The sequence below is a fragment of the Populus trichocarpa genome, chromosome 4 (assembly GCF_000002775.5).
Source record: "Populus trichocarpa isolate Nisqually-1 chromosome 4, P.trichocarpa_v4.1, whole genome shotgun sequence".
In the NCBI taxonomy this organism is placed as follows: Eukaryota; Viridiplantae; Streptophyta; class Magnoliopsida; order Malpighiales; family Salicaceae; genus Populus; species Populus trichocarpa.
The window spans coordinates 4177621-4191096 of NC_037288.2; positions in this window are offsets into that span (position 1 = coordinate 4177621).

The following is a 13476-nucleotide window of genomic DNA, read 5'->3' on the forward strand; positions in this document are numbered from 1 at the left end:
AACCAATATTTATCGAGATGCATGTTTTGGCTTATCTTGCAAGTGTTTCACATTTCATTTATGCATTATCAGGTCCAATTATATATATATTCATGGTAAAAAGATATTTATTATTTTTTATATTATTGTATATTTTTAATTTTAAGAATATAATATAAATGGATAAAAATAATAAATATCTTGTTTACCTTGAATATTTATCTTGATACTTATCATTTACATGTAAAAACTAATAAAATAAATATATATACTTTTAACGAATCTATTATCAATTTTAAAAAATGAGTCGAAATTTTTCAGAATTTTAAGTCATTAGAAAGTTTGTCCCTAAACTTCAAATTTCAAAATTACGTCCATTAATTCTAAATCAAATCCTTCTCTTAGATTTACTTACTTGTGATTAGAAAAGAATTAGAAAAGAAGTTAAAATATATAAGTGAAAATTACAAAAATTATGAAAAGAAAAAAACGAGTGAGAGAGAGAGAGAGAGCGCGCGAAAGAAAGACTAATCTGACTAAATAATTGCTTAATAAATCTTCTGATTTGAGAGATATTTGAATTTAAATTTTGAATCTGAAATCTCAGAAATACAATTTAATTTTACTTCAAAATGGATTTTGAAATTTTATTGGTGCTTAGGGGCTTTCAAGGTAGTGATTTCATGGTTTTTTAGGAATACTTGTTGGCTAAAATTAAACGGTAATGGAGGGTGGAAACCTTGGTGGTATAAACAGGTGTTGATGGTTTCAATCTTTTAATTCAGTCCTTGAAATTGTTTAAAAGATTCAATGGCACCCTTATTTAAATGCAATTACTTATTTTATTTTAATCCTTATATTTTTCTATCGATGACATGCATTTTGCATTGAAAAAAATATTATTTGCTACACAGGAAGTTGATAATAGATTTGAATTTTAAATGGAGTTTACTAAGATAAATTTAAAAAGTTAAACTAGAGGAAGGAACAATTCCAAAAAAAAAATTTATTTAAAAATATGATAATAGTTATTTTTTAAATAATTTTTTAATTGAAAATATATTAAAAAAAATTTAAAAAAAAATTATATTTTCTAGTTAGCAATTAATATTTATATGACAAGGCATGCATATTCATGGTGGTGTCACCTCTTCTGACCAGCTGAAACTTATTCTTTATTAGTGATATTAATTGTTGCCAACTTATTCTTTGGATCGGGGAAAGAGATGAGTACATTAAAGCAACCAAAATCTTTCTCAACTCCCCAGGTAACAAAAGACTCATTAAGAGGCTCTGTCGGTACCATTCCGACACCAAACTTGGATGCTTGCCATGCCATCTCACCTCCCCTTCTCTATATTATTCAAATCCTCTTTGTCCTCCCCCTTCCTCTTGCATTAACTATTTATTAATTTTAATTAACTAATATAACACCAATAAAAACCTGTATAAAAATATATTAAACAAACTTTTAACATTTTTATCCAATATATAAGAATGACTTTCCAAAATAAAAATGTTATTTTGAATCTCCAATATAGTTTTTTTCTTGGAGCTGTAAAATTAAAAGTTAAAAGCTAAAAAAAAATATCTTTTGTTTTTGTTTTCCATTTGTACCCTTTGAGATGCCTTAAGAAACTTTTAGCAACATGACAGTTTTTCTTCTATTCATAAAATCTTAGTGCAATTCATTTTTTTTTAATTAAAGTGAGTGTCCAGACTAAATTAAGTATGTGTACATCGACTAATCTTATGTGTCCTAAAATTAACGATTATATAAGCCTCCAGTGACCCTGAGGGGATTCTAACTCATGATTATTGAAAAGCAAACTCAAAACCTGACCAGTACCCCTTAGGGTTCTGGCCAATTCATTTTCTTGATATATCTGATAAATAGGTACATCTGCATTATATAAATACTATTTTATTTATTTGAGTGTCAGATAAAAAATTAAAATTTTTAATATAAAAAAGTGAGAGTGTTGCCAAAGAGTTTTTTAATATTAAAGAAATTTTTTTATCTAAAACAAATTAAATAAAGTGATTAAATTGATAAACAAACCAAGTCGGATCACATCACTCTATTTTGATTTATAAATTGAATTACTTTTTTCTTTTATCTAAAATAAAAATAAAAGCAAATGCCGTGTTGTATTCTTGCATTGCTTTTTGAACATTAAAGAGGTGTTTAGAAAATTAGATTGAGGTTTTTTATATTCAAAAATTTATTTTTTAATCTATTTTCATCTAAAAACACCTAATAAACATTCTTGTTATGTCAATAAATCAATCTCTCAACTCAAAATACCTCTAAATTGGTAAAAAACATACAAAATCAAACCAAGGAATTTTTTTTCTCAATCATGATCTATGTTTTCTAATATAATAAAAAATTACAAAACACCTTAATGGACCTCTTTGAATGAAACTTGATGACTCCAAGATCATTCTTTTTAGTTACCAAATGTGGTCAACCAATCATTTTCTTTTTATGTGTGTTATTTAATTTATTTTTAATATTTTTAAAATCTTTAATAGATCATTTATAATTATTTTAAATGTTTATTAAATAAATTTAATTTATTTCAAATAATTTCACATAAATCTCAATAATTATAATTAAATCAATTTTTAAAAATATTAATATATGTGTGGATAATTATACAATATTTTTGGTTATTCACCTGTAAATTTCCTTGTTTAGGTAGTCAAAATTTTGCTTGTTAATAATGACTTACTTAGTGTTTTGAGGAAAACTATTTAATGGGTAACTGGTTAAAAACTTTTGGATTGCCTGACTAGATAGGGTAAAAGTTGGTGATAGAAATTTTAAACTAGAACGAATAAACAAAAAAAAGAACACAGACAATTAATTACTGAACCAAAAAGACCTTTTTTTTTTTTTTACAAGAATTATCTATCTAAATTTTAATTCAATTTCATAGCATCCTAATACCAATAGATAGTTCGTTATTTCTAATTTAGCCTTTTCAATTACCTTTACATCTTCAATTCCATGTAAAGGTAACTATACTGTTTACAATAAAATCCCATATTTCGCCATCTTTTCTTTCTTTCTTTCTTTCTTTTCTTTTTAAAGTAACACTTCGATCTGTTAGAACTGGATCAAAATACTGGATGAACAATTGTGATTATGAGAAATAAATGACGAGGGAAATTAGGAAGGAGGTGATTGATAGGTTTTTGTGGAATTGTCAACTTAAAGAATTTCAGGCTGTAAAGTGAACAAGAGAATATGTACAGTAACATTGGCAAGGGACTCTTATGGATGTTATTACACACATGTAGAAAATGTAATTAGACTAAAATTATTCATCCTTCGGTAAATATGTTAAACTGTTCATTGTCTCCAAAATAAGGAACGTATGAAATTCTACTTTGAATTTATTATAGGAGGCACCTAGCTAGAAACAAATTAAGCTACCAACCATCCATGCACGCAAACTCTACCTGCACTCCTCAAATCAATCGACGATCCTTTTGATCTCTATGTAATCCCACAACAAAAGAAGAAGAAGAAGAAGAAGAATCAATCTCATAATTTCTCCCAATTTCGTGTGTGTGTGGGTGTAAATTTAATGAAATGTGGTTTCTTTTAGTTTCTCCCCAAACCTGACACAAGTAACATGGGACCGTATGGATTCAATGTAATGAAGATAGATCATCACATGTCCCTCTTCTCTCTCTCTCTCTCTCTCTCTCTCTCTCTAATAATAATAATATCTGCTATCTCTGTCTATCATCTTGTTTTGGGGCTGACAGGTAAGAAGTGAGCAGAAAGTGTGGAAAACGATCCCATCAAAGGTCTTTAAGAAACTGAAGTTTTACTTGTGTACTGGTATAGTTGTTTTCGTCACTTTTGCTCTAATTCACTTCCTTAGCAAACGTGCGTACGACTGTTAAATATGGTGAAATAGGTGCAGTTGTGCCATACCCTCAGTCTCTTTCGTTGCAGTCCTAAGGGGATCTTCTGCTCTCCTGCACACACGTAATATTTATTGATTTTGTTTCTAATTTCATGTCACCTTTTCCTTTCTAATCATTTTTTCTTTTCTGTTCCTATCTATCAGTCAGGAGGAAAACGGTGAAAATTATTAACCCTCTGAAGGTACCCTCTTTTGTCTTGTGGGGGGTTTTGGTGCATAAACAATTGTGGAATGATTATTCGATTTTTATTTTTTACCTTTTTTTATTTTTTATATATCAATGAATTTAAAAGTTTTGGATGGAATAACATCATTTTTAAAAAAAAAAAAAATAACACTTTTTTACATTGTAATGCTTCTAAAAAGCAAAATTTACTAAATATTATTATTCATAAATATAATAAGATAGTTATTACATTTTTAAAAGAACATGATAAGATAATTGTTGTAATTTAAAAAACCAACATTTAAATATGTCGGGTTTCAGAAGCGCGATAAATTAACATGTCACACTTATAAAGCATGACATGTTATGAAATTTAAATGTCTTCCCAGATCAAATAACACACAGACAGAATAACCTCCCTCTCTCTCCAAACCAACACCCTCAGCCTTTATTAGATAAAGAGTATATACAAAGATGAGATATTTACAGAAATGCATCATATGATTACAAATAAGAAATATTTGATTTGGTACGTGAGCACCACAAGTCAAGTCATTACTCTGAATCTCTAACATGTTCCATTATCTAGATACATGTAATACAAGTAACATGCACAGCGAATTCAAAATATCATAAGTAATCAGATCTTTTTTTAATTAATATACGTTAAATATTAGGTTTTATTTATTGATCTTTTAATTTAATATTAATATTTTATTAATATTAAATTGGCTTCATGTTACGGGAGGGTCGAGATGTTTTATTTCTGCTTTGTAATATTGACAAAGAATACACTTATGTGTCCCGGTGGTTCAATCTTTGTTTCACTAGATTTGATATATTTGGAGAGAGGTTATCTCTTTATGATATCGTGGTAGAGGACGAAGTCACTCAGACAATGGTAGGAGCTGGATCCAATTGTGCTATTGATGAGCCTAGATCATCTAGTAAACGACATAGACCTATACAAATAAACATGTTATGTTGTTATATTTTGGGATTTCAATTACTAAAATGTTGTATTATTTAAGTATTTGAGATTCATTTTATATGTATATATGTTTTTTAATTTGCGTTTCTAGAGCAACTAGTGCAGGCTTATTTTAAGCAGGATAAAATTTTGGGTATAGTTTCTATATAAGAAAAATTTTATTCAAGTTTTGTTAAAATAAAAAAATTCTTAACTCTCTAAAATATTAACTAAATTAAATATTAGATCAACAAACTAAATAAAAAATCTCATAAGAAATATTTTTTTATTAGATTTAAAAGTAGGGAAATTTGTTGCTAGAATTGATGGAATTTAATTGATTTCACGGTTCAAAACAATATTATTTAATTGTTGTTGCGCTTCATAACCACCACATTTAAAAATATGTTATTTCACTACCTTTTTGTTATTGTGTTAAATCGTTATTTTTCTGATTTTATATGCTAATTGCCTAATTTTTCCATTTCAGTGCTTGGATTACCTTACCATCATTTTTGTTACTTCATCTTGATGAGTTCTTCACGAGTTTGAGCATTTATTAATTCATTCAAAACCCCGCAACTGTGATCTGATAAACTAGCTTTCGAAAGTAGTTAATAGAAAATTAATCATATTCTTGAACTTACATAATAATTTAAATTTTTAGATTGATGGTTATTGATACGGATATATATATATATACAGAGAGAGAGAGAGAGTTAAAAAAAAAAAGGAAACAAAATAGTCTCATTTACTATAAATTGGAATCTTATTCTCACTACTAATTTAGTTAAAATCTAATAAAAATATTAAAAGATAAAAAAAAGTACAAAATACTATTCTAATGAACAGTATTTCATGAAATGATAAACAGTAAATCCACCACCTCAATAATTGTTATAATATGCTTTTAATTATAATGTATTGAGTTGACCTTGACCACTTAATCAATTATGAAACTTTCTTGTTATACATTGGAGAATATGAGGGACGAGGTTTTCAAGGGTTATTTTCATCAAGATCCATTTAATTAATACCTGTATTTAAAATTATGGTGCACTGTATTTTATAAAATAATTTTAAAAAATATATATTAAAATAAATACTTTTTATTTTTTTATTTTTAACATCAAGCAACGCTAAAAAATATCAATTTAATATTTTTTTTAATAAAAAAACATTTAAAAATAATATCCAATTTAATTTAATATTTTTTCAAAACCACATGATGTTAAACAAACTGCTTGCCGACATTCAATTTCATATTTGGATTTTAGATCTTCATTCGTGGTTGACTACAAAATAAAATACTAAAGTTAAGAGGTCAGAAGTATCGGCTTTAAGAACCATGACTATCTCCTTTTTTTTCCGACTAGCACTTGGATCCGAGAAGCAAATATACAGCAAACCCATGTACTGTATTATCATTATTTATTATTTATTTTCTTTGACAATTTAATTTGGAGGAGTCGAGACCTTTTTTAGTCGGAGACCAAGCTGGGCCAAACATTTTTCTTGAACTTTGAGAATGGTTTATTAGGTTTGTGATTTTTGAAAAAGAGTATGCCTAGACTACTCTCTCTTAATTAGAGAATTTTAAACTCCATTGTGTTTAAAAATATAGTTGTGTTGTGGTTTTTTTTTAAAGTGTTTTTAATTTATAAAAGCATTAAGATAATATTTTTTTTATTTTTAATAAATTATTTTTGATATCAGCGCATCAAAATGATCTAAGAACACAAAAAAATATTAATTTGAAGTAAAGAAAAAAAAATAATTTTTTTCAAAAATACTTTTGAAACGCCATTATTTTTTTTATTTGTTATTTTTCTGAAACATAAACAGTATATATTAAGAAATTGATTATATACGTACCCTCATGAAGAAAATGTCAAGATTTATAGCCATGGAAGTATTATTTTTTTTATTCTTAACTATTGAGAAATCTCTTGATTTCTTCGGTTTTAAAGAAGGCCCTGCCTTGTTTAGAGAGATATAGCCATTATAGACTAGCTCGTCCATAAGGCTATGATCAGACCAGGCCATGCGGTCTAGCCATCCCGACCTATGGCAGGGAAGGCCGGGCCCTGGAGACTTGGTCTGACAAAATCATAGCCCAAGTAGGCCTACGAGGTATATGGGTCGGTATCTCGTAGATCACGGTTATGCTTTTGACTTGGGTTCAAGATTATCGAAGGTCATTTAGCTAGTACAAGGCTATTTCTGTTTTTAAGAATTAAGAAGTTATACTTTATCATTTAGCTAGTACAAGGCTATAAACAACATGAAAAAAGAATTGTCAAAACCAAGCCACAAATTCACAATTACTAGTAACATATTGTTATACTCTTTAATTATCCAGTTGATCACATTGGAAGAATCCAATTCAATTATAATTCTCTGCAATTAGCTATGCTTCATTGGAATCTTTAATCCCTACTGGCATAGAGAACATATATTGTACCACACCCTTATGATCTCGAAGAACACCCCTAATACCAGTATTACCAGGTTTTCTAGTAGAAGATCCACCCACATTCCATTTTAGCTGTTGGACTTACAGTAAAATCTAGCAAGAAACAGAATTTTGAATTATCTAGGTGGTGGCCTAGTGGTAAGAGTTTGGGATCAAGAGGTTTGCTCCTTCTGTGGTCTCAGGTTCGAGCCCTGTAGTTGCTCATATGATGACCACTGGAGGCTTACATGGTCATTAACTTCAGGGCCCGTGAGATTAGTCGAGGTGCGCGCAAGCTGGCCCGGACACCCACGTTAAACTAAAAAAAAAAAAATCAGCAGAATTTTGCACATGATACAATTCTGCATTTGACATTGGCATTAAAGATCTTTTTTTTATGTTTCCTTAGATTACTTGTCTGAAAAAAAAATATTATAAAATAACAAGAAATGATATTTGAGGAATTCTCATTTGCAATATTGTAATTTTATGGATTTTAATTACATGGTATCTTATGTCAAGGTAAGCAGGAGGTCTTGGTTTGAGGGGTGAGATCATCTTCTCATATAGATTCAGTTGTCATTATTGGTTTTTGTTGGTTAGATTAGGTTTTTCAAACAAAAAATAAACACTGAAAATACTATACTATCTTTAAAAGAAAGGCAAAATTTAGCTTGCACTGAAGGGTTTTTTTGGTTATTTTGTATTTGTTTGCATAGTGCTGCAAAACCCTTATGGCCAAAATTGTTTAGGTTACCATGTAAGGGTTTTTTCTATAAATTCATTTTTAATATATAATATAATTACTTTCGTGCTCTTATGTTCGAAATTTTATAGGATGTCGTCTAAGGGTTTTTTATCATGGTTTTTGCATTAAAAACAGTGTGAATGAGGGTTAATTTGGTTTTTTTGGAGGTATAAAATGGAAAAAAAAAAAAAAACAAACAAACAAGAAGAAAGAAATGCATGCCAGACATCTTGAGAGAACGCACCTACACATAGTTTATCATGACCTCACTAACCATCTGCATCCAAAACATTACGAACTCATAACCCAAACCTTCATCCCTAATAGCTTTTTCCCAAACCAGACCTATTATCGAGCAACCACCAACAAAACACCCCTCTCTCGATCGTTATTAAAGGTAGTAAACCCAGACGAGTAATGAGAACTTAGAATGAAGAAAAATCAATAAAAGATATAAATAATATGGAATATGATGTGCAATGGAGAAGGAGATCACTAGGGATAAATTTGAAGATGTTGGAGATGTTTGACGGGTTAACCTGATTTGAAGGGTTAACCCAGTTAATTCAGATTTTTTTCTTTTTCTTTATTAGTTTTTTTCTTCCTATTGGTTTTTTTTTCCTTAGTTTTTTTCTTTTTCATTAATTTATTTAATTATCACACTTTTATGACACGACCTTATAGCCAGACCCACATCCAATGCTCTAGGGTCCGGTGTTGCAGTCAGGCTCACTTAAACTTAAGTCATGTAAGTTTAATGTTATTATTAATATTATAAATAGTATTATTGGGTCAAGCGTTACAGCTAGACCCAAGGCTTATGGGTATATCTTTGCAAAAAGACCTAACACTCTTAGATCTTAGCATTTTTTGATATTTTTTATGCAAGAAAAAAAAAATTAACCCGTGGCGTATGCCTTTGTTTTTTTTTTTTTCCTTTCTCTTTTCCTTTTTAAGCCTTTTACTTTGAATAGCACAGTGCAATTCACAGTGAAAAAGCTTATGCCTTTAGTTTCTTTTTTTTATCTATAGTTTCTTAATATTAAATTTTTTCTGTTTAATTATCAGGCTTTCATGACACGGATATCATTAGTTTTTTCCTTCCTGTAGGTATTTTTCTCTTTGCTTTTTCCTTTTTAATTAATCTTTTTTAAAAAAAATTAGTTCATTAATATTAAATCTTTTTTCTATTTAGTTATTACACTTTCATGACACGAATCCCAAGTTTGACGGGTTAAACTGATTTGGCGAGTTAACCCAATTGATTCAAATTTTTTTTTTTTTTTCTCATTAGTTTTTTTTCTTTCTGTTGGTTTTTTTTCTTTGTTTTTTTCTTTTTAATTAATCTATTTAATTATCACACTTTTATGACACGACCTTGCAGCCAGACCTACATCCAATGCTATTGAGTCTAGTATTGCAGTCAAATCCACTTAAACTTGGGTCATACAAGTTTAATGTTATTATTAATATTATAAATATTACTCTTAGGTCAGACGTTGCAGTCAAACCCAAGACTCTTGGGTATAGTTTTGCAGAAAGACCTAACACTTTCAAATCTTAATTTTTTTTGATATTTTTTATGCAAAACAAATTGACCCGTGGCATCGTGCGGGTCATGTAACTCTAAAACGCGTGGGGAAAGCACTGTAGCTTTCCCCACGCCTTTTAGACTTCCCCTATATATTATATATATTATTATATTGTAATTATATTATTATATTATACATATACCTCGCTTGCTTTCCGAACTGTCTCGCTTTTCTTTTCAGGTTCCAAAAAAGCGACATCATGATATCGGTATCTTAAATGCTTTGAAAAATTATGCTGTTATTTTTTCTTTTTCTGTAATTGCGTCTTCTTTTCCTTCTATAAAGTTTATAGAGTTGAGGGGGATACTGAATTATCTAACATGTCATCAGCTTCAAGATAATTAAAAGGGCATGCAAAGAGGCAATAAACTTACACGTCTTTAGGTTCCATTTAGACAAAGTCAAGCCAGCCAGTCTTTTTAATAGTGCATTAAATGAATGTGATGTTGGCATCATTATGCACACATGCTTGCCCTTGCGTTTTCATTATTTCCTGTTCTGTTTTAGTTTGTAGTTGGCAGACACTTCTAATTGTTTTATTGCATGCGATGGTGCTCTTCAGAAATGGTTCTTTAGCAATTCAATTCTCTCGGCTCCCAGCTCTCTTATGATATTTAAAGGTGTGTTTTTGTGCAACTTTTGTTTGTTGAGGGTTCGAGTGGGATGTGCTTTTGTTTTTGTCTGTGTATAACAGCCATAATTTGTTATGCTTTCCTTTGCAGTTCATTTTTTCCTTTATCATATCATCTTTCAGGAGAGGACTTAGACTTCAAGGTTAGAATATTTTTCTGTTTATTGCTTTTTAAGACTGTGTTGTGACAAATAACTATGCTTATGTTGTTGTCTGCATCTTAAATTATTGTGTATGGGCTATGCCCCATCATTTTCGACGTTTACAAAAATTTACCACCTGACAAAGGAGCGTTTTTATTTCATTGAACATCAAGTATCTTTGCCTTTGTGTCTGATTCTGCAGTTTAGTGGTGCATCCTTTGTTCCTATTTTCATTGTTGCCATGTTCTTCAAAAACTCTTCAGAGATACCAAGGCATATCACAATTAAAAAACTGAACTTGAAATATGATAGTGGCTATCTTAATTATTATTTATTGAACACAAAATAAGTCATGTCTTCATTCAGATTATAGACATACATGCTATTGACCTAAAGAAATTGGAACATTAAGGGAAGCAGGTTCTCTCTTGCTAAAATCTTGCGAAAATCACGGGGAGGCATTGCAAAAAACAGAGACAACAGGGGAATCAAACTATGAGTAACTGAATTGTTGAATTTTCTCTATCAGTAAACACAACTAATAAAGAAATAAGTATCAATGGCTGCAAAAAAAAAAAAAAAAACTCCCAGAGATTAACTTAGATTTAATTAACATCTCATGAACAAGATGTGGATCATATTATGTATTCAAACTATCACCACATAGAGCCCCAACTTTCTTAGGGTCATAGTCAACACAAGACTGAAGAAAAAAGCCTAATTTCGATCTTTGAACCTCTTAACAGATAACCTCGAATTGCTACAATTAATTATTTATTAACACTAAACCAAAACAAAACCACTGCAAATCGTTGTAAATTTTTTTTTCCGTTCTTCAACACCAAGAAACATCGTAGAGGTTAAATTAGTATACGAAATAAATAATTGGTTAGAAACACACAAAAATCAAGATACGATTATTATATCTTCAAAAAGAAACTGATTAATTCTACATTATTACACACCTGAAATACCAAGATCATAACCAAAAATCAGACCTCCTGTTGCTGCAAAAAGGCAAGTGAAGAACACCCTGAAAGTAAACTTTCCAGGGTATTCCTTTCCACCAGATGTTGGAGCCCCTCCAGCCATCTCTCTTTCTTTCTCTTTGTTTCTTTTGGGTGTGATTGGTGAGATTCGTAAGCCAATCAATGGGAAGAGGGAGTATTGGAGTGCTATATGAAATTATATTTATAAAGAATATATTAACAATACTCTAAAAGACGTGGGAAAAGTAATGTTTCTCACGCTTTTATTTTCATTGAACTTATATATTATAATTATAATAATAATATAATAATCACATATACTAAAATACTGAGCTTTTTTTTATGCCTTTATGGGTTTTCTATTTTCTGTTTTTGCTTTTTTCTTTTTGTTTTTTTTTTCTTTTAATGAATTTTTTGTGTGTAATTTAGTTTGTTAATGTTAATTTTTTTTTATTTAGTTATTATGTTTTCATGATACGAATCCCGAATTTGATGGGTTAACCCGGAATTTTTGCTTTTCTTTTTTTTAATTAATTTTTTTTGTTTAGTTTAGTTTGTTAATATTAAATTTCTTTCTATTTAATTATCAGACTTTCAAGACACGTATTTCGGATTTGACGGGTTAACCCGTCAATTTTTTTTTCTATTTAGTTATCAAACTTTCATGATGTGAATCTCAGGTTTGACGGGTTAACTTGGTTTGAAGGGTTAACCCAGTTAATTCAAATTTTTTTTTTCTTCATTAGTTTTTTTTTCTTCCTGTTGATTTTTTTCATTGAACTTATATATTTTAATTATAATAATATAATAATAATTACATATACTAAAATACTGAGTTGTCTTCTTTTTTTTTTACGTTTTTAAATTATTATTTTTTTGTTTTTGTTTTTTTCTTTGTGTTTTTTTTATTTTAATGAATTTTTTTTGTTTAATTTAGTTTGTTAATGTTTAATTTTTTTTATTTAGTTATCATATTTTCATAATACGGATCCCGAGTTTGATGAGTTAATCCAGAATTTTTGCTTTTCTTCTTTTTAATTAATTTTTTTTTGTTTAGTTTAGTTTGTTAATGTTAAATTTTTTTTATTTAATTATCAGACTTTTATGACACGTATCTCGGGTTTGACGGGTTAACGCGTCAATTTTTTTTTCTATTTAGTTATCAAATTTTTATGACGCGAATTTCAGGTTTGACAGGTTAACCTGGTTTGAAGGGTTAACCCATTTAATTCAATTTTTTTTCTTTTTCTTCATTAGTTTTTTTCTTCCATTTAATTTTTTTTCTTTTTCTTCATTAATGTTATTATTAATATTATAAATATCACTCTTGGATCAGGCGTTGCAGCTAAATCTAAAACTCATAGGTATAGCTTTATAGAAATTTGAATCTTAGTTTTTTTTTATATTTTTTATACGAAAAAATTAACCCGTGCAGGTAATGTGACTAGTAATAACATTATTTTCTGTTGAACCGAACAAGAAAGAATCGTAGTTAGGTGTCAGAGACTCAGAGTCGCTGCTTCTCACATTCAAACCTTGTAAGCGTTTGGTCATTGTAAGACCCTCTCTTTCTTTTATCAAATAACCTTTCTTTATTTCTTAAATAAATTAAGGACCCTTCTTTTTTTATAAAAAATAAAAATAAAAAATTCTTCCTTCTTCCCATAATTGATTCAATCGCAAATGAGTCATGTCATGACCCGGAGACCCTTTGAAAAGTCAAATTAGATAAAGATTGAGACGATGGTTTCAAGAGACACAACCACTCAAGTATTTACCATTGTGATGAGCTGACAAGGATTGTCATCCAGAATGGTCTCTCCTCACGATGTCACCAGCCAGTGGAATCCAAATTA